This window comes from Poecile atricapillus, chromosome 3, assembly GCF_030490865.1.
Source record: "Poecile atricapillus isolate bPoeAtr1 chromosome 3, bPoeAtr1.hap1, whole genome shotgun sequence".
Lineage (NCBI taxonomy): Eukaryota > Metazoa > Chordata > Aves > Passeriformes > Paridae > Poecile > Poecile atricapillus.
In genome coordinates, this window is record NC_081251.1 from 39,542,701 (window position 1) to 39,568,817 (window position 26,117).

Here is a 26,117-nt window from a genome sequence, read left to right on the forward strand (position 1 = left end):
CAAAAGAAATGAAAGCTAATGATTCAATAAATGACCATAGTGTATTTTGGAAAATCAATAGTGAAATTTGACTGATAGATTCACTATCATAAATTGACTAGCCTCTTTCAGTGACCATTCATGGCAGAATTACCAAAGGTAATGGTAATTACCAATGGTTTCCTGTGTAATAAAGATTAGACAAAAAGTTACTGATTTGGAGGAATTAAAATAAATACTTTTTCCTCTGTTCACTGAGAATTACACTAGGGTCATGGTAATCACAAACAGCTAACACAAAAAGATGCAAAACACCTGTCACCTGCCTTTGAAGAACCAAGTCCCTGGATGATTTGGTTCCCAAAAATGTGTGAGAACATTTGTGCCTGATTGAATGAATGTAATGTTGCCTGTTATTCAAAGTTTATTTCCCTTTCCCATAGACAGAACATAAGACAGCCAACAAGGATTTGTGGAGTTATTAGCAATAGTACGAAGTCTTCCTGATCTACAAATGATGAAGAAATTCTGTTTTCACTCACATACTAACAGTATGAAGTATTATCAATACCTGCAAAGCTGGTCCAGCCTGTAGACATTCCCCTTTCTAATATTTCTTTGGACTCCCTCTCATCCTAGTATTTCATTTCCCTGCCAGCTTCCCTGCCAGCCCTAAGATTTCTTTATTTTAACTAAATTTACGTTCTTCCTAAATTATACCATCATCTTTTATTTCATGGGTTGATCCAAACTCTCTTTTCTGTCTTGATTCTAGAAAGACAAAATCCTTTACATCAGGTTTCATTGTCTTGTTATAGTGCTTTGCTGAGAGAAGAACCTCAGGAACTCAAGGACAGTTAATAAGGATAAGATGGAGCTCATCCAACTGAGAGCTGCTCTTTAGCCACCACCCAGCAACTGATCTTTTGTGGTTCCACCCTGTGCTGGTTCACCAAAAAATGGGGAGAAAATTTAACAAAGACACTGAATATTTTTCTGAGTTTTAGCAGTGTTTAGCCAGTTTAAATTGGATCATTATGAGTTGTACAAGAGCCAAGAAAAGGGAGCTGGTGGGAGTGCTGCCAGGGACAGGCTGGGGATGGGAGCACTTTGCCATCAGATGGCTCAGCCAATTTCACACTCAGAATAAGATCCCTTCTTCCTTAGAATAACAAGACCTCATATATTAATAAAGAATGTATAAACAAGGAGTTTACAGAGGATTCAATATGTAAACTATTTCACTGGACTACTGCATTGAGCTATTCTACAATGCTCAGATTTTATTTGAAATCACAGTGTTCATTTACATCTTATATATGATGTCATTAAGATAACTTCCATTGTAATTTCTATATAAATTGCTAGACTTTATGAGAAAAATCAGTGCCTCACAGAGTTATGCAGGAATTTCCTGGATTGGCTTCATAATGCTCATTTATTAATCAAAAGCATGAAAAATTCCATCCACTTTCATAAATCATAAACCCACAATCATAAATTATGTCTTGTCCTCGCTGCAAAATATCAAATTCTCAAAATGGAATAAGCATGTCAAGCACAAAATTAAGTTTTGATTTATACATTTCCCATGGAACATCAGTCTTTATTAATGAAAACTAATATGGCAAAATCTTCCTTACTTTTCTTATATATGTAGCCTTATTACACACTTGCTCTGACATTCCTGAAAAGATATGTCATGATTTCCAAAGACCCTGAATCAGTCTCAAAATTATTACTTTTTATTTTCTTCAGAGACAATCTGCTTCAAGATCTTTTGAACTGGGCAAGTAATTAGGACTTTTAGAATAAGAATAACAGACATATACTTTAAATGGCTTCATCATGTGATATTTACCCCTAAACTAAAACAACCCTTAGGAACAGGCCAGAGAGCACCATAGAGTATTTGGCAATCTTTAATGTTTGACAGTAAAAAATATTCATATTACCTTGCAAGTTGCTTTACTATGAAAAATGCTGTGTGAGAGAGAGGAGCCTTTCCTGTGATATTTCCATTGTTCCTGCTCCTGGGGTGGTCAGGAACTGAAAGAGGCATCTTTACATTCACTAGCTTTCCAAACAGCAACTTGAGACTTTAGGCTTATTCTCACTATAGTTATTGATATTAGAATTACTCTTGATTTCCACATGAGTCAAAGATGAATTAACATTACTGATTTTAGAAAGTTTGTCCCTGGCTACTGCTTTTGTGACTTAAGAGACAAACCAATGCAATCAATTTTATTGGCTTTTTGTCTTCTTGCTTCATACAGTCTATAATTTTTTCTTTCTTCTTGCCTACAGAAGTATTGAAAGCTGTTCGAAGACAGCAAATGTTTCCAGACAAGTCTGAGGCAGAGAAGCAAACAATAGACATCAAAAATATACAATGTCAGTATGATCATTTCACACTGTCACTCCAGACTTCACTGCACTTCCAGACACTTTTGCAACTGTGCTGGCTGACATTATTTCAACACAGTTACAAAACATTTATGAGACCTCCAGCTGTTCTGTGACAGTGTAAGTGGGAAGACAATGATAAAATTATATCCAACTTGTTATATATTAAATATTAATTCCTTTTCTTTTTTTTTTTTTTTCAAATATTATTTTAAGATCTAATCTTACCAAGGGAGAAGTATGCTGTTCCCAAGGAAGCTACTCTGTGCAGAATGCAGCTAGTGAAACCCTTTTGTCTAAGTTGTACTGTGGATGTGCTTTTGCATTTTCTGCATACTAGTGACAGTGAGTACGACAAGATTTGGTGGTAATTTGTCCTAAAACAAATATCAGACACTTCTAGCTTTTGCTGAATTGTTATGCTCTGAAAGAGGTACTGGCAGCTACACAGGTTGTAGGCCCAAATCTAAAGGTCACAGATGTCAGCTGGATACTTAAGATTTTCATCCTGAATTTCAAATCAATGCCTAACTACCGTTTGTGCCTTTGAAAATGTGCCCTTACGTGTTTTGTTGAATCAGACCCTACATGTGGACTAGCTCACATCATATGGTATAGAGTGAAGTCTATAGCTAAAGGCTTCACAAGATTAAGAAAACAACTCTTTCCTGATGCACAACTCTTTTTCTTTGCTGTCTGTAAGTTCAGTGAAGACAAAATCTTGCTCAGTTCCAAGAGATTGTAACAGAGATTGAAAATTAAATAAGCTAAACTTTGCAGGACAGCACAGGGATACCTATGATCACATTGTTGACAGGGAATCTCATGGAAGAGAAATAGCTTAGCAGAATCAAATGAGTCCTGTGTTTTCCTAGTCTTGCTGGGGAAAGAAAGAAAGAGAGTTTGTATTAGGCAACTGTCAATGACAGGTATTGATCAATTACAAAACTGATGAGATGTAGAACTTCACTGCAATGAGAAGAGTTGAAGTTGTGACATTCCTGCAGCCTGTTACTTCTACCTGTCTTACCAGGTGCTGCAAGCTGGAAGGTCAAGAAGCACTGGGAACTTTACAAGTTCAGCTGTTAAACAGATGCAAATAATTTATTCACAGATAAATGTTGATAAGAATATTTGAATTAAGGAAATATATATGGTGGAGAAAGGACACAACTGTAGTAATGAACAAAAATGTTCCCAGAGTTTGAAGGCAGCCTTTTAGATACACTTTCATAGTGCTGAGTCTCTCTTCACTGATGCTTAATTAGCACTTTCTTATCCATTGTTGCTAATGTTTGCCTGATTACACAATGACAATGTCATCTCATTCTCTTTCACCACATTCTACTTTGAGAACTATTTGGCAGTTTAAACCCCTTTCAGATATCCAGTCCACCAAATAGTCACAAATGGCTTGTCTCTGTTTCATATTAATTATCATACACAATACTTGAAATTATCTTTCACATACTTGAAATTTTCATAGCTAAAAAAATCCATATTCTACTTATCATTTGGTTTAATCTGTAGGGTAAGTTCATATAAGCAGGACAAACTACCTTTCTGTTCTGACTTCCAGATCAAAAGTTGAAGGTGAGTTGTTTCTTTTCTGTTTTTTCCCCAGAAAAAAAATATTCATATTCAGTGGGTTTTATCACAGGCTTTGTCATATCTTGACAAATAATTATGAGCTTCAAGTTTTGTTACTCAGCTTCAGTTTTCAGTGGAAATTCAGTGGAATTCCTCTAATTTAGGTTTAGCAGGTGATTTATTTCTCGCAGTTGGTACATAAATCTTTTATCATTCATTCTGATCTTATTAAGATATCATCCTGGTTTCAGCTGGATTCAAGCTAATTTCTTCTCAGTAGCTGTTACAGTACTGTATTTTGGATTCAGAATGGGAATAGTGTTGATAATGTGCTGAAGTTTTGGATTTTGCTAAGTTGTTTTTATTCTAAGCCAAGGACCTTTTTTCTGGTCTCGTGCTCTGCAAGTGAGGAGGTGCACAAAAGAAAACCAGGAGGGAGGATGGCCAGAACAGGTGTCCCAAACTGGCCAAAAGGATATTCCACACCACAGAATGTCATGCAGAGTATATAAACTGGCTGATCTGGACTGAAGAAGGAGAGTGTGGCATTGGTCAGTGGGTGGTAAGGAACTGTATTATGCATCACTTGTTGAGGCTTTTTTCCATTATATTACTAATACTATTATTAATTATTATTATTATCATCATCATCATCACCATCATCATCAACAACAACTGTTTTTACTCTATTTCACTTTCTTTTCTGTGTTTAAACTATTCTTATATCAACCTACAAATTTTACTTTGACTTTCCTCCCCATTCCACCAGGGTAGCAGGGAGAGAGGGGTGTTGAGGGAGCAGCTGCCTGGAGCTTAATTTCAGCTGGGCTTAAATCATGACATACCAAAAGCGTTTTTGAGTGGGACTGCATAGCAAATGTTCAAAGCAGTAAAACACTAGCAGTGACTTCTCATCTTGGTACATTACTGGCAACCATAATAATACAAAATATTATCTGTGAACATTTTAAAACCTTAATATAGAAAATCTTCTATTGAAAATTAAGCCAGTACCTAAAGAAGCAAAAATTTCTCTCTATGCAGCTTGTAAAGGACAGAAAAGCCAATATCCCAACTTCCATTTTATTTGCAGTCAGGGGCAATGGCCTTGCCATATGAATATCCTGTGAGGAGGAAAATCTATGCTTTTATCTGAATCTCAGATATCTTATTTCTAGTATATTTCTAAGCACTCTCTATATCTATTTGTTTGGCGCCTGTCTTAGCCCAAAGCTCTTTTCACTGCTTCACCTAGGGTTACGCCTAGGGTTAGGGTTACGCCTAGGGTTAGGGTTCAGAAAACTACAAAGCCCAGAGCTCCAGGGACTGTGCAGCTATAACAGACATGCCAAACTGAATAGAAACCCACCAGTTAATAGTTCTCTCAGTATTTTTCCTTTGACACCTGTCTTAGCCCCAGTCTCTTTTCACTGTTCCACCTAGGGTTAGGGTTACGCCTAGGGTTAGCATTCAGAAAACTACAAAGCCCAGAGCTCCAGGGACTATGCAGCCACAATACACCTGTCAAACTGAATAGAAAACCACCACTAAATATTTCTTTCTGTAACTTTTGGGTTGGCACCTCTCTCAGCCCTAGGCTCTTTTCACTTCTCCACCTACGGTTACACCTAGGCTTAGGGTTACGCCTAGGGTTAGCATTCATAAAACTACAAAGCCTGGAGCTCCAAGCACACTGCAGCTGCAATACACCTGTCAAACTGTGATAGATTGGCATTTAAGAAAACAAAGAGAAACACCTAAGGAAGTTAAAAACTCCGAAGGCTGATGGGAGTTTTTCTCCTAGCCAACAGCTGACCATTTCTAAGAATTGACAGCAGTTTTAACCATTGAAAAGTGAGATCAACCTGTGAACACCACCTTAAGACCTAAGCCTGGGAATTTCTTTGTCTCTTTGTTTCCTGGCTGTGAAAGGTAACAGAGCTCCAGCTGGCCTCCCGTTCCCTGCCCAGCCCATGCGGCCCAGGCGGGGGCTGGGCTGGGCCCAGCAGCTCCCGGCCGGGAGATGGGGCCTGCGGGGCTTGCCCCGGGCTCTGGCCGGGCCAGGCCGGTCCCTGGCTCGGCTGCAGTTTTTGCTGTGACTGAATTCACCAGAGACTGCCGAGTAAAGAAAGAAAAATCTCTTGACCTGCGGCAGGCTGAGACAGGGACCACACTCTCCAGAGCAGCCATGAAGAATCTTCCATCACAGACAGCTCCAGCTGCTGCTCTGGCAGAGATCACAGAACCATCTACAAAGCCTGGGCAAGATTTTAACCTTTTCATTACCCAGATGAGACTTGCAGATTAATCCTTTTTTTCCAGAGAAAGAAAAAGAGAGTAATCAACATGTAAAGAGACTTTATAAACTATTAGAGACAGTAAAGAAAAGAATTAAGCTTCAGAAAAGGTAGAGAATAAGGAGATGCTTTAATTAAGCTGAAATATTTTTCTGTTAAAGCTATAGAGATGGACAATAATGTTCTGAAAAAACTCCTTTAATTCATGACAGAGTATATGGGGAGGAATGGAGTGTTCAAAGTTTGGATTTTGAGCAAATGATGGAGTAATTATGATACAGTGAGATGCTGGAACAGAAGGAGAGAAGTAATAGTTGAAGATTTGGGGCCGCTTGAGGTAAAGAGAAAACTTCTGTTTTCCAGGGAAGCTCACAGAGACAAATGAAGAGAACTTTTGCCTTTGAATAACTCATCCTTAAAAATGACATCTCTAGACTCATTGACCCATACACACCTCAGAGTGATGTGAAATGGGAGGAACGAACAGATGACAGGATTTCCGGGCAGCTGGCATCAGAGAAATAGAAAACTATAACAGAAATAGTTTTCTTGTGAGAAACTCCAGAGATTAGCAGAAGAAGACTTCTGTTTCTCTACAAAGATTGATGAAAAGACTCTAGCAGGAATTGGGACTGTTTTAAACACCAAAGTTCCAAAGTTTTTTGTCTCTATGTTGTCATGTGAACAAGAGAATGGTTGGGTAGTGGGGGATAAAGGAGTTTTCTGGAGGTTTATTCTGGTGTTCTTATTCTTGTAGTTTTGTTAATAAACTTTCTTTATTCCTTTTAAGTTTTAAGCCTGTTTTCCTCTTGTTCTAATCCACATCTCACAGCAAGAAATAAGTAAGTTTTCTAGTAATTTTTTTAGTTACTGCTTTAAAACCACGACATTTATTTGGTACATTGGCCGGGAAAATGAAATTAGCAAATCTAAACCACTACACAAACTGAATAGAAAACCACCATTAAATATTCCTGTTTAGAACTTTTGGGTTGGCACCTCTCTCAACCCAAGGCTCTTTTCACTGCTCCACCTAGGGTTACGCCTAGGGTTAGGGTTCAGAAAACTACAAAGCCCAGAGCTCCAAGCACGCTGCAGCCACAATACACCTGTCAAACTGAATAGAAAACCACCACTAAATATTTCTGTTTATAACTTTTGGGTTGGCACCTCTCTCAGCCCAAGGCTCTTTTCACTTCTCCACCTAGGGTTACGCCTAGGGTTAGGGCTACGCCTAGGGTTAGTGTTCAGAAAACTACAAAGCCCAGAGCTCCAGGGACTGTGCAGCTACAGTAGACCTGCCAAGCTGAATAGAAAACCACCAGTTTATAGTTCTCTCTATGTCTTTTTATTTGGCACCTGTCTTTGCCCCAGGTCCTTTTACTGTTCCGCCTAGGGTTAGGGTTACGCCTAGGGTTAGGGTTCAGAAAACTACAAAGCCCAGAGGTCCAGGTACTTTGCAGCTACAATAGACCTGCCAAACTGATTTGAAAACCACCACTAAATGATAAGCTACTATGGGGTATTCAGACAGGGTTCTGTGCTATCATTTCCTATTGTTTATCACTAGTGCTGTTGAAAAAAATGCTTCCAACTTTATAATGCTTTTATTATTACACAGTATCCTCACCTGGTCTGCAGAGACATTGGCTCTTTCAGGAAAACACCTGCATAATTTATTCTTAAAACAAACAGAGAATATAAGCCATAAAGAATGAATAACCAACAGCTGAACAGCATTTTTCCACGATTATGCCCATACTTTCTCTTCAAAGTGTTCGTAATTATCTCTTTTCAAACTCAAGAAAGATATGGAAAAGCTTATGGGGAATTTACACTGTAGTTGCTCATTGTATAAGAATCAAGGATATAAAAAGGAAGATCAGGGAATTGTCCAAAAATTATTTTCTCATCAAAATCTCAAATATTAAAATTTACAGTTAAAGTGATGAAAATTATTCACATAAGAAGGTAGTGGCTTGTAAGAAGGAAAAGAACACTCTTTCACAAACATAGCTATAAGCGCATCTTGCAGCAAAATTGTTATTTTATAGATACTGTATTATTCAACAATAGTAAGGAAAATAATCTAAATGTCTGTCAGCATATAACTGCACTGAAAAACACAGTATAAAAAGCCAATAATCTTTTTGGACCTCTTTGTCAGTGATTTGAACCTGGGTGCCAAGAGGAGATTCAGCTTCAGATAGAGACGCTGTCATCACAGTGTCTTTGTGGGGGTATTTCCACACAAGGTAAACATTCAAGTCCCACCTGCTAACAGATTTCTAGTCAAAGGCTTCAGAGTGATCCAACTAAGGTTTCAGCAGACACTAGCATTTGATCAGCTGAATTGTTGCCTCAGCTGTATCTGACAGAGAACTACATTTCATTGCCTAAACTTAATAATCTCATAGTGGTTTTGATGCATTAAAACATTCCCCTAGTTTCTGCTTATCCCTTCAAAGGACATGGGGTTTTTCTCATCCCATGCAGAGGGCTCAGCTACTACAGAGAGCTTCAAATGCCATGAGGTGCCCATATTTAGAGACCTGCATTTGTTTACCCTACTTTTATGATTTGAAATAGGATTTTTTTTTTTATTCAGCTTAATGTTTGTGCTTCAGTTTTGTGCAGACAAGCCTTTCTCCAGAGGGACCTTGGCAGTTAGGTTTTCCCTTAGGTCCCAAATATTTAGTCATAAGTATCTTCACTGCAATAAAAGAACAAATTAAAAAGTCATAGAAATATGAACACTAGATTTTATAGTTATAAAGCTTTATTTGAATGCAGTGAGCATTCAAATAAGAGTAATTTATTTTATACTACTTCTTGCTATTGCAAGTTCATGACTGCAAAATAGATATAAAACCAGTGGAGACATTCATTAAAGAATTAATTAAAGAACCAAAAATAATGACTCATACATCAGAACTACACTATGACTCCTCTGAGGGGTATAGGCATTATATTAATTGTACACATTCACTTCCTTTAATTTGTTTTATTATTTTTTTTTTATTCAGAGAAAAATTGTAAAATATATCAAATCAGTGCTGACATCTGACCATTAAGGGGTCTGTATCAGTAATAAAGGATAAATTGTCATCTCAGATAATTCCCTGAATATATAGCAGAACTAATGAGTTGAACTCAATTTTAAATTTCAGCATTAGTAACAGGTGTACTCAGTTCAGAACTTGATAGCCCCTAACCTGAGGATGTAGTCAAGGCCTCTCTAGGACTCTGACTCACTTTGATAGTACAGGTCCTGCTTGCAGTACAAGCCAAAAAAATTCAAATGGAATTTTTGATGGAGGAATAATGGTACTGTAACTTATTTACCTTGTGATAGCTCTGATTCCATGGACTGATGACACTGATAATTAAGATACTTTGTGATTTTCCTTGAACTCCCTTATGTGAGCTGCCCTTCCTTGGTGCATCACACAGTGGGACCAGCACAGTGGCCAGCCACTTAGTGTGTCTTAGACCTTCTTAGGAGTCCGTCTACTGGTCTCCATCCTTCCTGACCTGTTTTCAAGGAAGGATTAAAAGTCAGGGCAAAAGAACTGTGGGACAGCTGTTAGCTGGCAGTTGCAAGTGTGATATATTTCGAACATCCTAAATTTATCTGAAAGGTAAATAGAGACACAATTATTCCTGCATGTTTTTTTCTGTTTGAATATTTACCTATAATAGTATTTTTATTGCTGAGTTGCTAGATTCAATTAGATACCTATTATATTTTTTACCCTACTCACAGATCAGTGTGGCTTTAAAAACTTAAGGGTTTTTCTCAGATCTTCTGTGCTTCCTAATGAATAGAAGTATTGCAATATAATCACATCTCTGTTATCAGTTGAAATATTAACCCTGGCCACTTTAAAAAAATGTTTTCATGTTTCTCATATCATGATGCCATGTTCTACCAAGGCAAACAAATGAAATTTCAATTATGATATCTCTGACAAAGCTATAACAAACATGTCATATTATGGAAATTATTCTTCTTTAAAAATAGTCAGGAACAAAGTCCATCCCTTTTTCAAGAGCCTGTCACACTCTTTCATAAGAAATATTCATACAATGATTCTCTTCCTTATTACATTTCCATATTATCACAGAATATTCTATCATAATTTCTTAACATTATTACAACTTTGTAATATAATGTGATTGATTGTATGGCAAAGTGACATTAAGAAAGTGATTTGTTTGTTTCTGGGTTGTTTTAAGGAAATTAAAGTGTTGAAAAAATTAAAATGAGCTAGCAGAAGAAAAAAGCTGTTAGAAAGGCTCCAAGAGCACTTGAATTTAATTGCTCTACCAGTTGTGTACTCGGTAAACAATACTGAGTTGGGATTTTCTGTTTTGATACTTAGACATTTCTGAAACACAATAGTAGCTTATATGCATATACTTCTTTACTTAAAAACTAAATAATAGTGGTTTTTAAAATATTTTTTTCTACTCTGGAACCACAGTGCCAGAGATGTCCTCTTGATGCCCTTTCAAATCCTGATTTTTTGCTTCATTTCAACAAGGGAAATCTTCTTGCCCTTCTTCATATTGTCATTTCTCCATTACACAGTGCCAGGTACACAGTAACATTTTTTTCATGCCAATATACTTTTCAGATGCAAATAAGCAGGTTACAGATTAGGTGCAGAAAGGATGCCTTTTGTGAAATGCACAAACTTCTCACTGTCTTTTCTTTACATCAAAGCTATTAGTCCTTCAATTAGCCCAAGACTGACAACTCCTGAGCATTATACTAACTTTCTATTCTTTTGCATTTCTATTTTTCACTTTTATTTCACTTCAATTATTTTGACATATGAACAGTTGGAGTTTGTTTAAATTCAGTGTCTATGCTTCACTGCTTGCTTTTCTCAAACTATGCTAAGTGGTTTGCAAGGAAAAAGAGTCAAACATGTTGATGTTATCTTAATTTTCCGTGCCTGAGTATTTGCCAGAGATTCCACACCACATTTTTTTTCATATTTCTCTCTGTACAGGAATTGTGAAAAGCACATATAGCATTTTTTTTCCCATCCAAAAAAGTTTAATATCTATGGGGCAACTCTACCCAGCTGTAGAGCTAAAGAATAGAATAAGTATAGCACACATTGTTTTCAGTGTAACAGATAAAAATAAAATAAAGGGAATGGTTTATGGCCTCATACTTGTAGCACTGCTTCTCTATGCTGCATATTGACTATATTTAAAGTCTGGTTGGTGGTAGGAATGGAAAACATCTGTTTGAAAAGAAAAAAGTGACTAGATTATTCAGTCATGTCCATTTGTCTTGTTTCTTTTCACATGTTCTTGTCCTGTGTTGATCACTGTTGTCCTGTTATACATTAAGCCTGGAGATGACACAAGTGCCCCTTGCTCTTCAAACTCTAGAGAAAATTAGATGATCTGCTTGACTATCTTTTCTCTGGAGAAAAAAGGTACAGTATGTACATGGGTGTTTTAGAAAGATGGAAGTTCAAAACATGTGGTGTGCACATATAGTGGACCATGATCATATTTGACATTTGTTAGTTCTCAGGTGAGGTCATTAGTTTGTGAACAGGTTATGTGATGATCTGTGGACAGGAACATTGCATTCTCCAGGATTTATGTTGTGTATTTTGCTTCATACAAACAATGATGGAATTAGGGAATATTGCATTCTCCTTATTTTGTCATGTATCTTTCCTCTTAGGAAACAGCAAGTAGTGCTTTCAGGTCTATCTTGCTGACATGCACATTAAAAAAATTCTCCTGGTCTTGTGTGGCAATATTCTGAAGTCTTCAAAAGAATTTCCATGACCCTTAAATTTAGTGGATGAAGCCTAAATGACTAGAATTGTTCTTTTATGTCTACTTGTGCACAAGAGAAAGAGAACCAGTAGATAGGGAAAGTTTAATGATAGTGATGTAAATATAAATAAAGTTTTATCATAGGAATGAGAAGAATACTTCAGGGTAAGGAAAGAAGAAACAGAGAAAGAGGAAGAAGAAAATGTGAGGTAAGGTAGTCTAGGTAATTCAAGAGAAAAGTTCAAGGGATGGAGGAATAATTTGCAATAAAGGATGGCCAGGGAAGGTCTGGAAAGATAAAGAATGTTAAGACAAATTTGCAAGCAGTGGAGAAGGTGTCTGTGTTGTTGAACATACAGTCAAATTTGCAGTGAAAACTTAATATCAATACAACATAATCAAAAGCAATGGTTCGAAACAAAGTTCATAGGAATATCCTCAGTAACTAGACTTGGCCAGCAAAATATAAACCATCATTTTATGATCAGAGGACCTGGGATAGGAATAGTTAGACTCAAGACTATATCGAAAAATATATTATATAAAAAGCAAACAGTAAAAGAGCATCTTATCATTCTTTTATTTTGTCAGGATCTGAAACATGAAATCAATTAGCTTGCTTATATTTAAATTTAATTAAATTTAAATTTATTTATTATGGCAAAACTTTATACAACAAACATCCGGACAAGGATGTTATCTTGGTCGGACAAAATCCCAGCTTCTCTCTCTTTAGAACTAAATCCACTAAATTCAAGGAGAAATGAAAAGAAAATGAGAAGACTGAAAACAATGGAAAATGAAGATTGAAAGCCGCATAGGAAAGAGAATATATCATTAGACAAGAACTCACATATTATATACATATAGTCTTTTATATGAGAATGGGTTTGTGACCCTTCCGGCCAGTCACACAGTGCAATACTTTATGGAGGAGAAGTGGAGAATAGCAAACGGGGCACATCTATCTCTCAGGCTGGTAGACAGAAAGGCTGTAATGTCTGTGTGAATTCAGGAGTCCTCTAGGCTTAATTGCCACCCATTTCCTTTTTGACAGATTATGGGTAGTAGAAACCAGTTAAATGTTGCTGTGATATAAATACCAGTTATATACTGCTATTCTGTAAAAAAAAAAAAAATATTTCGATTAACTTTCTAAGCAGTTTCAAATCTCTTAAAAACTTAAAACAGAGTTTCATGCTTTAAATCAGAAAATAAAGACTCTAAGAGTGATGGTCTAGCTTGAGCAAAACTATTCAGCTTTTCCCATTATCTGTTTCATTTCCCAGGTAGCCTTTTTTAGAGGGGTGAGTAGAATTTCCATATCAACTTTCCTTGGTGACCCATGTAATTGCCTTTAGTCTTATGTTACTTGAAAATCCATCTTTTGAGCTGTGTGATGACAGGCAGCTTTGCTTCCCATCATTGCAAGCAACCTTTATTAGAAAGAAATCACTAGCAGCTATTCTGCTAGTTATTCTGATTTATTCAGCCAAAAAAAAAAAAAAAAAGAGGAAAGAGGAAAGAGAAACACCAATTTTAAGCTGCCTCTTTTTCAATAAAACAGTTTTATTATCAGCTCTGAAATGGATGTGTCTTCACTCATAATAAAGTTTGGTAAAATACAGTCTTATTGATCTGAACAAAGCTTAAGCTGTTTTTCCTGTTCATCATTTATAGTGATATCTGTAGTGAGCATTAAGGCCTTTTTATATTTTTAAAGGAAAGCTCTTCCTATAGATAACCTATCAGCACTCCAGCTATCTGCATGACTTTTCCATAGTCACATTATTTTAATATATTCAAGACATTTGCATATTTATTTATTTGCTGTGAAAGACAAGATCTTTATTCATTTGCTCTTTACAGGTAGGAAAGCATCCCCAAAGAGGAGCATGCCTTGAGACCAACAAAAGCATTAATTTAGTGCACCAGAGTCCTTGGAACTGGTATCCTGGAACACCATTGCCTATCAATTTTCTAAGGATTCTCTTGACACCAGGAGAGCTGTTATATTTAGATGCTTATCTGCTTTTGACTGCAGTGCAGTACTTCCAAAGATGTCTTTCATTTTGAGGCTTAACACATTAAATGTCACCTGATCTGAAGATGTTTGAGAGTGTAGAGCCTCCTGCATAGAATAAATGTCTTGTCTAAAAATAAGATTACATTTCTGCTTAGTTCATTTTGTGTAGTTCTACTTTGTATATAAATTAAGGCACAAAGAGAAACTAAAGGTCTGTCTTCACGCTGACAGAGGGAAGAAATCTCAGATCTTAAAAAGAAGATCCTCTGACATTCGGGCTCAAAATCTTCCCAGTATGTCCAAATACTACACTGAATAGCAGATGCTAGCCTTCAAAGGTTTTTAGATGGAAAACAGAAAAAATGAAAGCTGTAGTGTCATGCTGAATCACAGCTATAACAGCACAGATTAAAAGTGCAATAACTCCCTGAATATTCACTTTGATTATGTGATGTTTAAATAAGGCCTTGAAACCAAGATTCCTCTGTGATTAAATCTTTAGTGTACACCCACTCAATCTCTTAAATTACCCTTTCCTAACATTTTAGGAAATAATGGATCACTAGAATAAAACTATTAGTCTGGTAGATTAAAGGAGAAGAACCAAGTAACCATAACCACCATGGGCTGTGTTGAATAGTACTTTGGGTTGGCAGTGACAAAGCACTGACAACAGCCTGTTTGCCTATGTCATATGAATATCCCCCAAATGAGGAAATGTGTCACTTGAATGTCTACACACTGAATTCCTTTTCAAATCACAAAAGCTTTCTCTTACCCATATCTGAAAATAACCTGAACATATGCTTTTTAACACTGAAAGTTTGAGCTAGATCTTCACAAATAAAGAATACTTAATACTATGCTATGAAATCATCATTTGCGAGTTGTCCATAGCTATAAGTCCATCTCTCCTAAAGCACGCTCTGGTAAGGAACCTATTCCCTGCATACCCACATAGAACTGCTTATCTTTATTTTATTTACAGCTAAATTGATAACTTCATGTGGTGCTCATTTAACAGTGGAAGATGAGAAAATTTAGCATAATGCATTGAAGCTGTAGGATGAGCTTCTGACTGGCTTTTCAAAGTTGACTTGGAAAAAATTTGGGCCATCACAGCAATGCAGAAACACAGGGTCAAGATTTTTTTACAATATAGCCCTGATGACTCACCATGACTATTAAAGATATGAGGATTTTCTTCCCTTCTAGTCTATTCTATGCTCTTTCTTTTGGTAGCACTCAAGCTATTGGCAAGGTTGATCATAACTTTTTCACTCCTTATTAAGGACAGAGAAGACAGCATTAAAAATATTTAGGAGTTTCATTCTTATGATTTCTGTGGTTTTCCCATATTGAGGGTAGGGAGAATATGAGAGACAAAATGAAAAAGGAAGGGAAAGGAGAATATAGGGAAATCTCTTTACTATTGAATAATTGGAAAGACAATTACTTCCTCCAGATGCTGTTTTTAAAGATACTGCTTATAAAATATGGGACAAAATAGTACTGCAGAAATCTTACATATAGAACAATATTGGGATTCCAGCCTGTGGGGTATTTGCCATCAAATGCCTTGGTGAGTCATGAATTAATTGAAAAGATAAAACTAGCAACACAGTTCTAAAAATTATAGTTATATAGCAGACATCCCCAGCCTGGGAGCAAAAAGATAATTTAATGAATTGCCTTCAACCTACCCTACTTTCCCTTTCAGTATTACTATTTGTAGTAGTGGATAGGATCAAGGTGGAAATTACATTTCCAAATCACCCTCTTTTATATTTTTTTTTTCAAAATTTATGACATCTGTGTTCTTGGCTCATTCATAATGACGACCATAAACATATCCATCTCTGGCATGTATATTTTTCATTCATTTGTCATACCAGAAAGTACACATCAAGGAATGTTTCTCACAACAGAATTATTTGCACTGTGCTTAGGGAAGCAAGCTTTTTTGTTGTTGTTTTTGTTGGCTTTTTTTCCCTTGAAGTCAGCTCTAATTTCTTCCAGGTGTTTGTTATACTAATGGAGAAAAGTATAAAAAAAATTCAATCAAGGAATATAAAAATATTTTAAATTTTACCTGCTTTAACTGCTTTACAACAATTTCAACAAATGCTACATATTTTGTGAAGTCTGTAAATTCCATTTCAGTGTTCATAATCACTAAAGCCACAGGCAACATGTACACAAAATGTGATGGAATTATGAGGTGAAAAATCTGTCAGAAACACAAAGATAATGTGGCCGCTCTGCTGCTGCTTTTTATGGTGTCTATCCCCTTTTCCATCCTCCATCCTTTATCTCAACAGGTAAACTGCACAGATAATGCATAATAAAAGAGAATGGTACCAATACTGCCTAAAATCCTCAGGAAGGCATTACAAAATATACGTTGGTTCCCAAGGGAGTAATAATAAGCCAAACATGAATCTGTATTTCAGGCATTATTTTGTAATATGATGAAAAATGCATTGGTAAAAAAACAGAATAGAAGACAAATTTTGTAGGGATAGAATAATTTTTTAGAAGCCATGTAACTGTAACCAATCAATTTTTGACTCTCTAGGATAATGTCAAAACTGCACCATTGATTTGATTGGTGCTACTCATACTAGGCAGGGTACTGTGTTTATAAAGTGTATATAAAGTTAAGAATGGTGTATATAAAGGTAAGAATGACATCCAGCAATATTGAATCTCTTTAGTTTTCATTGAATTGCACCAGTGTCTATGAACATCTATAATTCTAAAGACTTATTTTATTCTGAATTATTTTAATGTAAAATGCTTGAACAATTCCAAGAGTGTTCATGTGCAGTGGTTTCACATTTTCTGCAATATTCTAAATCTAGCCAAGACCTTACATATGCAGTATCCATCAATCTATTTAATTAGGAAACAAAAGAATCACGTCTCTAGTAAGCAATTCTAAGTGTCTTAATGGACAAAAAGCTTTTAAGAATTAGAATAAAGATGAAAGGAATACCCTGACATTAAAGCTTAGGGTACCTCAGGGCAAGTGAAATAGATTAAGGGGACACTTACAGCAATTAAGCTTGAAATAAACTTTTGATATAAATCAGCAGAAGTCTATCAGATCAAACTCTTGGATAAGCCTTTGTGATAACTAGGATGTAATCTCTACAGTATATTGCAAACCATAATGCCAAGCGCTGCAGAGCTACAATTAGCTTACAGAGACAAAGAGAAGTTTTATCAGTCAATAATTTGATGATTTAAAGAATAGTACACACATCCACATTTCACAGAACAAGTGTTTATACACTATTTAATACTGGTTAGGCTTCTTTAACTGCAAGCAATTTTACTGAAATCTGCAAGAAAAGCAGTTGGCAGAACTGTAAGACATCAACGTGTGCTTGAACAGAATCATTAGGATCTTGCAAAACAAAATTAAAATATGCGTGTATGGTAAACATGAAAACATGAGTTTATAGCCAAAACACTAGAAATTACAACTTCCAAGGTTTTGGAGGACATTAGATTTTCACTTAAGAGACAGATGATAATTTTCTTCATTCTGTAATGCACATTACCCCACACAGAGGAGCAAATACAAAATGGTAAACAAGATGTCCCTGGATATGTGTCCAAATCCACCCCTCAAAAACCCACGTTAAAACCCACTTCTCAAACACATTTAGAACTGGAAGCTAAAGCTGGACAGATGTGAACCAAGTGTACTGTGCCCTTAATGATAGCAGCCTTTCTTGATGCAACAGAGAATCAGGTTAGGTTTCCTACCCATTTGTGGATTAAATTGTTTGTGAGATGAAATGATTTTGGTAGAATAAGTAGTGTTTGGTACAAGACATCATGGGGAGAAAAGGAGGTCAGACAAAATCTGTGCTAAGACTACCAAGTTTCCAACTCCCACCCTCAAGTAAGAACCTTATTTTTATACTGTATGGTTAAAAATGATCCCTTCAGAGACACCAAATACCCATTTGAAGCACACCAAGATATTAATCTGAGTCACATTTTTTCTATAACTCAGGTAAAGATATTTGAAGCCTGACTTTCCATATCTGAACTTTGAACTGAGTGAAAGTTGACATTTTGTATAATTCCTGTCATTATATAAAGTGAACTACGACTTCATCTGAAAAAATGCTTAGAAATGTATCTAAAAATAAACTGAGAGTGGTTTAGAATACCTGATAATGAAGTGTTAATTGTTAGTGAAAAAACAACTGCTTTGTGGAATTTTTTTATAAACTCATACCCAAATTTTAGATTGGGAGAACAACATTTACCAAACAAAAAGGATAGAGCAAGTACCAAAAAAAAACAGTTACCAAACAGAAATTATAGGGTCTCTTAATTAATATATTCATCTTTCCACATAATTTCAGCCTAATTAAAAAATACAGCAAACTAAATTCCATAGTTAATTACAGGACTTGCTTTTACAAACTTCATACTAACTGTTAACATTTTTTCTCAAAAAAAAAAAAAAAAAGTGCACTGAAAAGATAGTTCCTAATTTTGCTTTCGCAGAACTGGCCAAAAGCCAAATTTGAATGGGAATGCTTTATATGTAAAACTTATCATGCAGTTCTAATTAAAAATCTACTGAAGCTTTCAGCTTCATTTAAAAGAGTTCATCTTCTGAATACTTTTCTTTTCTTTTGGTTGCATTATATCTCAGGAGAAACTATAACAATTTCTTAAATAAGATTGACTAATTTTTAAAACATTGGGAAAACTCAAAATTTTGTTTCTTATGGACAAAATCTATGCATATCTTACAGGATTTTTAGTGGCAGAAGTTCTGTCTTCAGTAAATATTCAATATCAGCATGTGGAGCAATAAAAAAATATTTCAAAAAAGACAGTATTTAATTATTTATTCTCATTGATATATGTTTTTACAAATGAATACATCTCACTGGGATTTATACTGAATATAACTTATTTGACCACATGAACAAAGCACTTAAGTCTATTTTTGTCTTTTAGTATATTAATTTATAATGCTATTTAAGTCTCTGCCACTGCTGAAGTGGTTAACTCTGGGCACTTTTTCTAAGAAACGCATTTTCTAAGAAAACTCCTTATTCAGGTAGGTAAACACTGACTGGCAAGATAGCAGATATTTACAGGTATAGACCATTTCTATTGTCTTCAGCCTATATTATATGTATTGAGCATGTACATCTATTGTATGTAGTTTATATTAAGATAATAATTAGACAGTAATACACTGCAATGAAGAATAGAATGAAAAAATTAATAATACTACAAAGATTATAGCAATGAAGATAGATATAGATTATACAGAATTATATAGAAAGACATACTAAGGAAACAGTCATTTTCTTTGTGCCTTATGGAAAGTGTAAGTTAATTGGTCAGAAAACATAGTCTGAACTACCATCAAGAGTGCTGATAAAGCCTTTCTCCACCCTTCCTTTGCCTCTGAGCCACTGTCTGGCCCATGGCTGGCCCATGACTGTTCATGGTATCCAGCTCAGAGCCACAGCCATGTAAGGCAGGCAGGAGAACCGTGCAGAAAAGCTAATGGCTAAGGTTAGTCACTGTTGGCAATCTAGTGCGTGGTTTTTGGGTATTTTAGGATTTACCAGGTAAAAAGTCCCCCAAAATAGCTTTCTTTCACCTGTACTTGAATAGAACATCCTGATGCATCCTGACCTCAAGAGATCACAATGGACTGGTGACTCATATTAAAGCTGGAATCTCTCTGGCTGTACCGATGCAAACACCTCATGTTTGGTTGTGTGGTGCCAGCACCTGCCAACCCTGAAATACTACTGCAGGCTGTAGTGCACCTCAGCACTAGTGATGTCACCAGGGGTAGGAAGCACAGGATACAAAATAGTGACTATATTGGATTTCCACAGAATTACAGAAGAAAGGTAAGAGGTAATTCTTAAATTTGTTCCACTGCCTGGGAAAGTAAAGAGGTCTAATGAATGAACTAATGTAGTCATAGCATTGGTAGTGTCAAACCAAATTCTGCCAGCTCACCTAGTCTCAGTGTATCTTCTCCTTGAAGCTGATCTTGTTTAAATATGTATCAATGATGCAATTAGTTTATAATAGTGGTAAGTAGGAGCAGGTTGTGAAGTTCGCTGATGATATAAGACAAGGAGTGCACTAACAAAAGAAAATTTTAGGACACCATGCAGAAAGAGCTGAGTGATCTTGCAGAATGAAGAAATAGGAAAGGGGAATAAACATAAGAACTGATGATAAGCACTTCTACTGTAGGTTAAGAATTTGAAATGACTGAAAAGTCATGACTGTTGATGTATTAATATAGAATAACACTAAAATATACAAATATGATCTTTAAATGAGTCTTCCCAGGAGGTATGAAGTAAACGTATGACCCTTTCTACTCCCACCACTTTACTCTGGTCTTCCATATTTAAAACAGATGCATTCAAACTGAAACAAGTCCAAGAGGGCTATATGAAAAGACTATAATTCCAAGGGAGAAGAGTTGTTACATTTTTTTACTATAGCAAAACAGAGGCTGCAAGAAAGTATGCTAATATTGATAAGTAAACCCTAATGTTAAAGCCTAAAGTGGTAAAGAAATTCTTTAGAAGATAATGTTGTCCCCGAAAAAAAAAATAAAAAAAAAAAATATATATATGTTATACATCTATTTTCAGCCTACATGTAGTCTAGAAATCAGAAGGAATTGCCTTAAAGAAGAGACTTCTGAAACAGTTTTCATTAACAAGCAGTGGAAACAGAAACCTAATCACTTCTGAAATGTATAAAGAAGATTACCACTTTTGATTGATTGACATACCAAGAGATTGGTTTGGACTTAATGACCTGGGAAGAGCCTTCTTATCCCACTGTATTTATAAAATATTTAAACTACAACCTTAAACTTTAGGGTTAAATTTGCAATGATCAGCTTTATTCTTCTAGCATAAATGCACTCTGCAATCAGAGTAAAGGTCAGCTTTCCCAAAGTAAGGATTCCCTTAGCATCAGCAGTATATGAATAAAGAATTTGTCCAATATCTACAAACTGAATCAATTCTCCTAAATTCTTATCCATTGGGTATTTTGGATAAGATTGTTCCACATGATAAAAAAAATAAAAAAAAAAAATGAAAAAGCTCAGAGACTTTAGAGTCTATAGTATAGAGTCATTTGACTTCAAGAAAGTCCTAGTCCTGTACTGTGAAGACAAAGTCAGACCACAGCTCTGGGGGACGGTGTTTCATCTTAGCAGAAATGGCAGAAATACAATTGCTGCAATGCTCTTTTAGCTGCAACAGAAGTAGTTTTTGTTTGCTCAATATCTTTGGATAAAACTGGCTCTGCTTACAATTAAACGTGTTTCCTTCTTCCCACTAATTCATCTTTGCCATTGAAAATGAAACTAAAACGTTTATTTCAACTGGGCTGCTACTGATGTGACTCTATTTTAGAGAAAATCATTCGTCCTTATATCTAGAGTCCCAAGGGAATTTTGCCTTTTAATACAAAAAGGGAAGATTATATTTCAAAGATATTCATCCATTTCACTCCCGCTGAAGTCAGTTGAGGGTGTGGGAGTTTGGAGGCTTTGGCAAATTAAGCCCTTACACAGCAGCCATGTTAATGATGGTGAGTCAGAAGGGAACCTATACCACACTCCCACAACTGCATCAGCTCCCTGCTTCTATCATCAGGATGTAGAACACATTTACTTTTTGTCACTGAATTCAAATGTGACTGAATATAGAGCAGATCTGCTGAATAGGAAGGTGCAATTTTCCATAATGCCTTTTCAAAACTGAATAAAGGTCAAAATCTGTTTGACTTTCATTGCATGAAATTAATTCAAAAGTGATAATTTAGGACAGAATTCAGCCCCAAGCTCCTGCAAGACTACAATTACAGATGGCCTTTTCAGAAACAAAAGAACACGCTATAATGTATCTCACATATGTCTTATAAAACTTTTCCAAACCAAATCCAAATTAAATTAATGTTAGATGCTAAATAGTTATTGCAGAGGATCACAAAAATTATATTTCCATCATAATGGGGCTAAAATAAATGAACTAACTTGAGACAAGATTTAAAGCTTGGGTACCTTTCATGGACTACTCCCAGTTAGAGGGAGCTTCATGAATACAGTTAATGAGGCATTGCATAAAAGTCATCCTGGAGAGATATGATGGTCAACAACTATCTAACATAAATCTAATGATTTCCTCATTAGAACTGATTTGTTTCAGCCTGAATGGGCCATTCCAAAGCCTGCTGATTACTTAAACATAGAGGGCTGATATGCTCCTCATTTCCTGAGAATTTTCTCTGCTCCCAGCACACTCACACTAACACTTATCTGGTGATGGCTTAAGTCCAGACTGTGAATGATGTATAACAGAAGGAGCAATCAAATTTCCCTAAAACCATTAAAGTCACATTTTCATTGTTTGTGGCACAATACTCCTGTGACTAATAATTCTACCTGATAGGAACACATAACAGTAATACTGCGCTATTGGTTAAAAATTAATTTATACTTCAATTAGTTTGCACAACTCTAGAAGTAACAGATGTTCCATACTGTAATGCAGTATCATGGAACAAGAGTATGACACAGCTACATTGATTTTCTCTTCACTACCTTTTGTGTTTAATATTAGGCTACAGGCAGGATATAAGATCAAATGCAATTATGAGTCTAATTTAGAGTTAGCAGCTGGACATGGCAGAAAATATTAGTAAGCTTTCTTGCTCTTAGAAGACCACCATGTGGAAGAAAATCAATTATTATAAAGTTTTGGATGGTTTCCCAGATACACTGCAAAAATTGATAAACAATTTTTTTTTTTTTTTCAATCAGAAGAGAACAGGTGTCAGAGGAACAAGGAGACTTATTGAAGCACTTATACCCTTCTTTACAGTGGTGTATCATCACAGCAGTGGCTGACCCAAAACCATGGCACTGCTCAATGTCTATATAAATTCATCAATTCTAAGGCCCAAAGCAGCCTCTGCAAACACAAAATCTTACTTCCTATTGAAAACAGGACATAGGATGCTCAGGATGCAGTACAACCTGTTCAGTAAACCCAGCTATAGACAACCTTTCCAACTTTTTTCTGTTTGGAAAACATCCATAGCCTTTTTTTGATGTCTCATTATAACATTTTGCCCTCGGACCATAACAATAATTTTAGTTTCAAACTTCTGCTTCCCATATAAATGCTTTAGCTTGCAAACCTTTGATTCTTTGAATCTTAATTAGTTACTTGAAAAATTTAACTAGATTAAAATAGATTAAGCTGCTAGAGTTATGTAGTGAAGAGTTTATTTCCCAATAGGATAATCCCAAGGATTATAATGTTACTTCTCTAAACTATTGGCATGTCTGTAGCAGCAGATGAGAACATATTACTGCTCTGAAGAGCATTCAAAGATGGCATAACTTACTTCCTTCTGTACAAATACTGAGAGCAATAATATCATAACTCATGCTTATTTGAGATTTGGCTCCTTGGAACTGAGTTTTCCTGCTTTATTGGAACTAATATTCTTTCATGATAGGTCTGTGACTTTAGGCTCAGCCATACATAAATTCAGCTGTTTGCAGCTAATTTGTCAGACAGTCTTGATCAACTTGCATGAAAGACTTTCCTTTTTATTATTCACTCCACCCTCGACATTTTCCATCTGCAACTCTATCAGTATCATTGTGTATTTTCTTCCAAGCATTGAAAAAGAATATTATATATAATAGAGTCAAATACTGATCTCCATGGCACTCATAGACAAATATCTGAAGAATGATTCTTCATTTACAGTACTATTTTAAGACCTTTCACTTTCCCAGGTTTTAATCACTCAAGTATGTGCCATGTTGATTTTATTTCTTAATCAACATGTCATGTGCTACCAAATGAAATGTCTTAGAGAAGACTAAATGTGTTCCATCAGTTTTATTACCTTTAGGAACAAAACAGGATTGCAGCATCATCTGTTTCATTATTCTGCCTGAGCTCATTATCAGGCTGACAAATCTATAATTATACCTTTTTCATGTTTACATTGGAACAGAATAGGATCTCCTATTTACATCTGGGATGATGAAAATGCTTTCAGTGTTGAAATTTCTTACTGAAAATCAAGCCTATCAGTTCAAGGATATCATCAGACAGCTCTGTTAAAAGTCTTGGTTGAAGATTGCCTCGATTTAAAATGTTTGGTTTTATTAGTCCTTGTTTAACATATACCTTTGTTTTTTGAACTGAAATATTTTTACCTTTATGCCATACTTAATTCAACAGCTGCAAGGTTGATATGGGGCTGCATGGTATCGCAACTCTTCCTTATGGCAAGACAGAGAATATGTCCCAGATGTGGTCCGGTGCTATAAATTTCTATGTCCCCTGTCTCTCTGTGACCACTGTCCGCCCAGCAGCAGCCAGGGAGACAGAGGAGATAGTTTTGGCTTAGCAAAGGACCTAAAAACGAGGCTCCTTCCCTTAGCTGAGATGGTAGTTGCAGCTTTATTTCTTGGGATCCTACGAAGTCGGGGAGCAGGAGGGAAAGAGGAAGAGATATAGATAAGCCTCTCTTTTTAAAGGCAGGGGTAAGGGTAGGGGGAATTCACACAACCAATAAGGGGAACTGGGGAGAAAAAGATAAGGGAAAGAAATGTACAATTCTGCATTTTCGGGGGTACATTCTTTGGGTCATACCATTTTTCCTAACTGCATTACAACAATCCAGAAGGGCAAATGCCCCATTCTCATAGTCATCACTGTACTCTGATATGCCATGTCATTTGGTTTTTTTGTAAAGCAGGAGTAGTAATATTTTATTTAATAAATATTTTCCCTCTGCTACATTATTATTGAAATGGTCCTATTAAGATCTGACTTTAGACCAATGCTTGAGAATACCCTTGTCATTATCTACCTCAAAATATTCTTCATGTTTTACTGACATTTCTCTGTACCTTTTTATTCTTATCTTCTCCCATTATTGCTCTCTATCTCATAGTATTCTTTCTAATCTATGGTTGGAGCTGACCAAATCCATTTTTTTTTAAATACAGCTTTGAAAGACAGTGAGGTATGCTTTCATAGGTATGCTTAATATCGAGTAATCTTAAATTGTTATATATAATTTGATTTATAATTTTATACTGTATTTAAACTGGTTTTTTTTTTTCACTAAAATAACCATATAATCTCTATCTATGCCTGCATTAGATATAGGTAGTGATTATAATATGTAAAACATTATTTTTTCTTTAAAATATCAGACAATATACCAGCACAACACTTAAAATATTTTTCACTTTTAAATGTTAATATTTGTAATGGAAAGTTTCAATTTTGCCTTCTAAAAATTATATTCATATGGTAATTTAAAAAAATATCATCAAAATATGGTCAAAACCTTTCAATTATGTTTAAAAAGAAACTCTGCTTAAACTGAAATTGATATTCAGAATGTTGTGGCTTTGTATTTCACCCAAAAAATTCCTATGCACTCACACAACCAGGATCAAGCATATAATCATTGAGAAAAATTAATCTTGAATCCTGACCTTGCAACTGACTTGAAGATTTGGATTCTTGTTGCTCATTTTTCTGGACTCTGTAGAAACAGAAAAAACTGCCAACAGAGAACTTGCTACAGAATTAAAACAATCATTTGCAATCTTAAAACTCTATTATCTATTCATTTATTGATTAAAAATTCATCCTCATTTCTGTAGTAATTGTTTTCAAACTCTCTTCCTTTATAAAATACAATTCTTTGTACAATTCTCTATTAGTTCTGTTTGCCAAAGGCCCTGAGTCATCTCAGGGAAGTTTTTTTCAAACAGAACTTTAAACTTTCATGATTACTTAGATATTGTAAAATAAGCTAACTTGTCTGATATTAATATTTATTTTGTGCAGTTTGTACTCTTTTTGTCTTCTGTTCTCTAAATACCCACTGTGAACCACGCATGAAACTGGATATTG

The 26,117-nt window shown here is 35.6% G+C and overlaps 1 protein-coding gene across 3 annotated transcripts in view; it reads left to right on the forward strand.

Moving 5' to 3' along the window:
- MANEA (mannosidase endo-alpha) overlaps positions 1-14,229 on the forward strand; it is a 95,306-nt gene extending 81,077 nt beyond the window's left edge. The window contains exons 6-8 of one of the 3 annotated variants that reach the window (XR_009277169.1): positions 11,647-11,731; positions 13,377-13,396; positions 13,959-14,229. The gene's annotated coding sequence lies outside the window, so the exon portion shown is untranslated. Of the gene's footprint in view, positions 1-8,442; positions 8,531-11,646; positions 11,732-13,376; positions 13,397-13,956 lie in introns of those variants that run through there. The other 2 variants (XR_009277168.1, XR_009277170.1) reach the window with 2 other exon arrangements.
- The last annotated feature ends 11,888 nt before the right edge of the window (positions 14,230-26,117 follow it).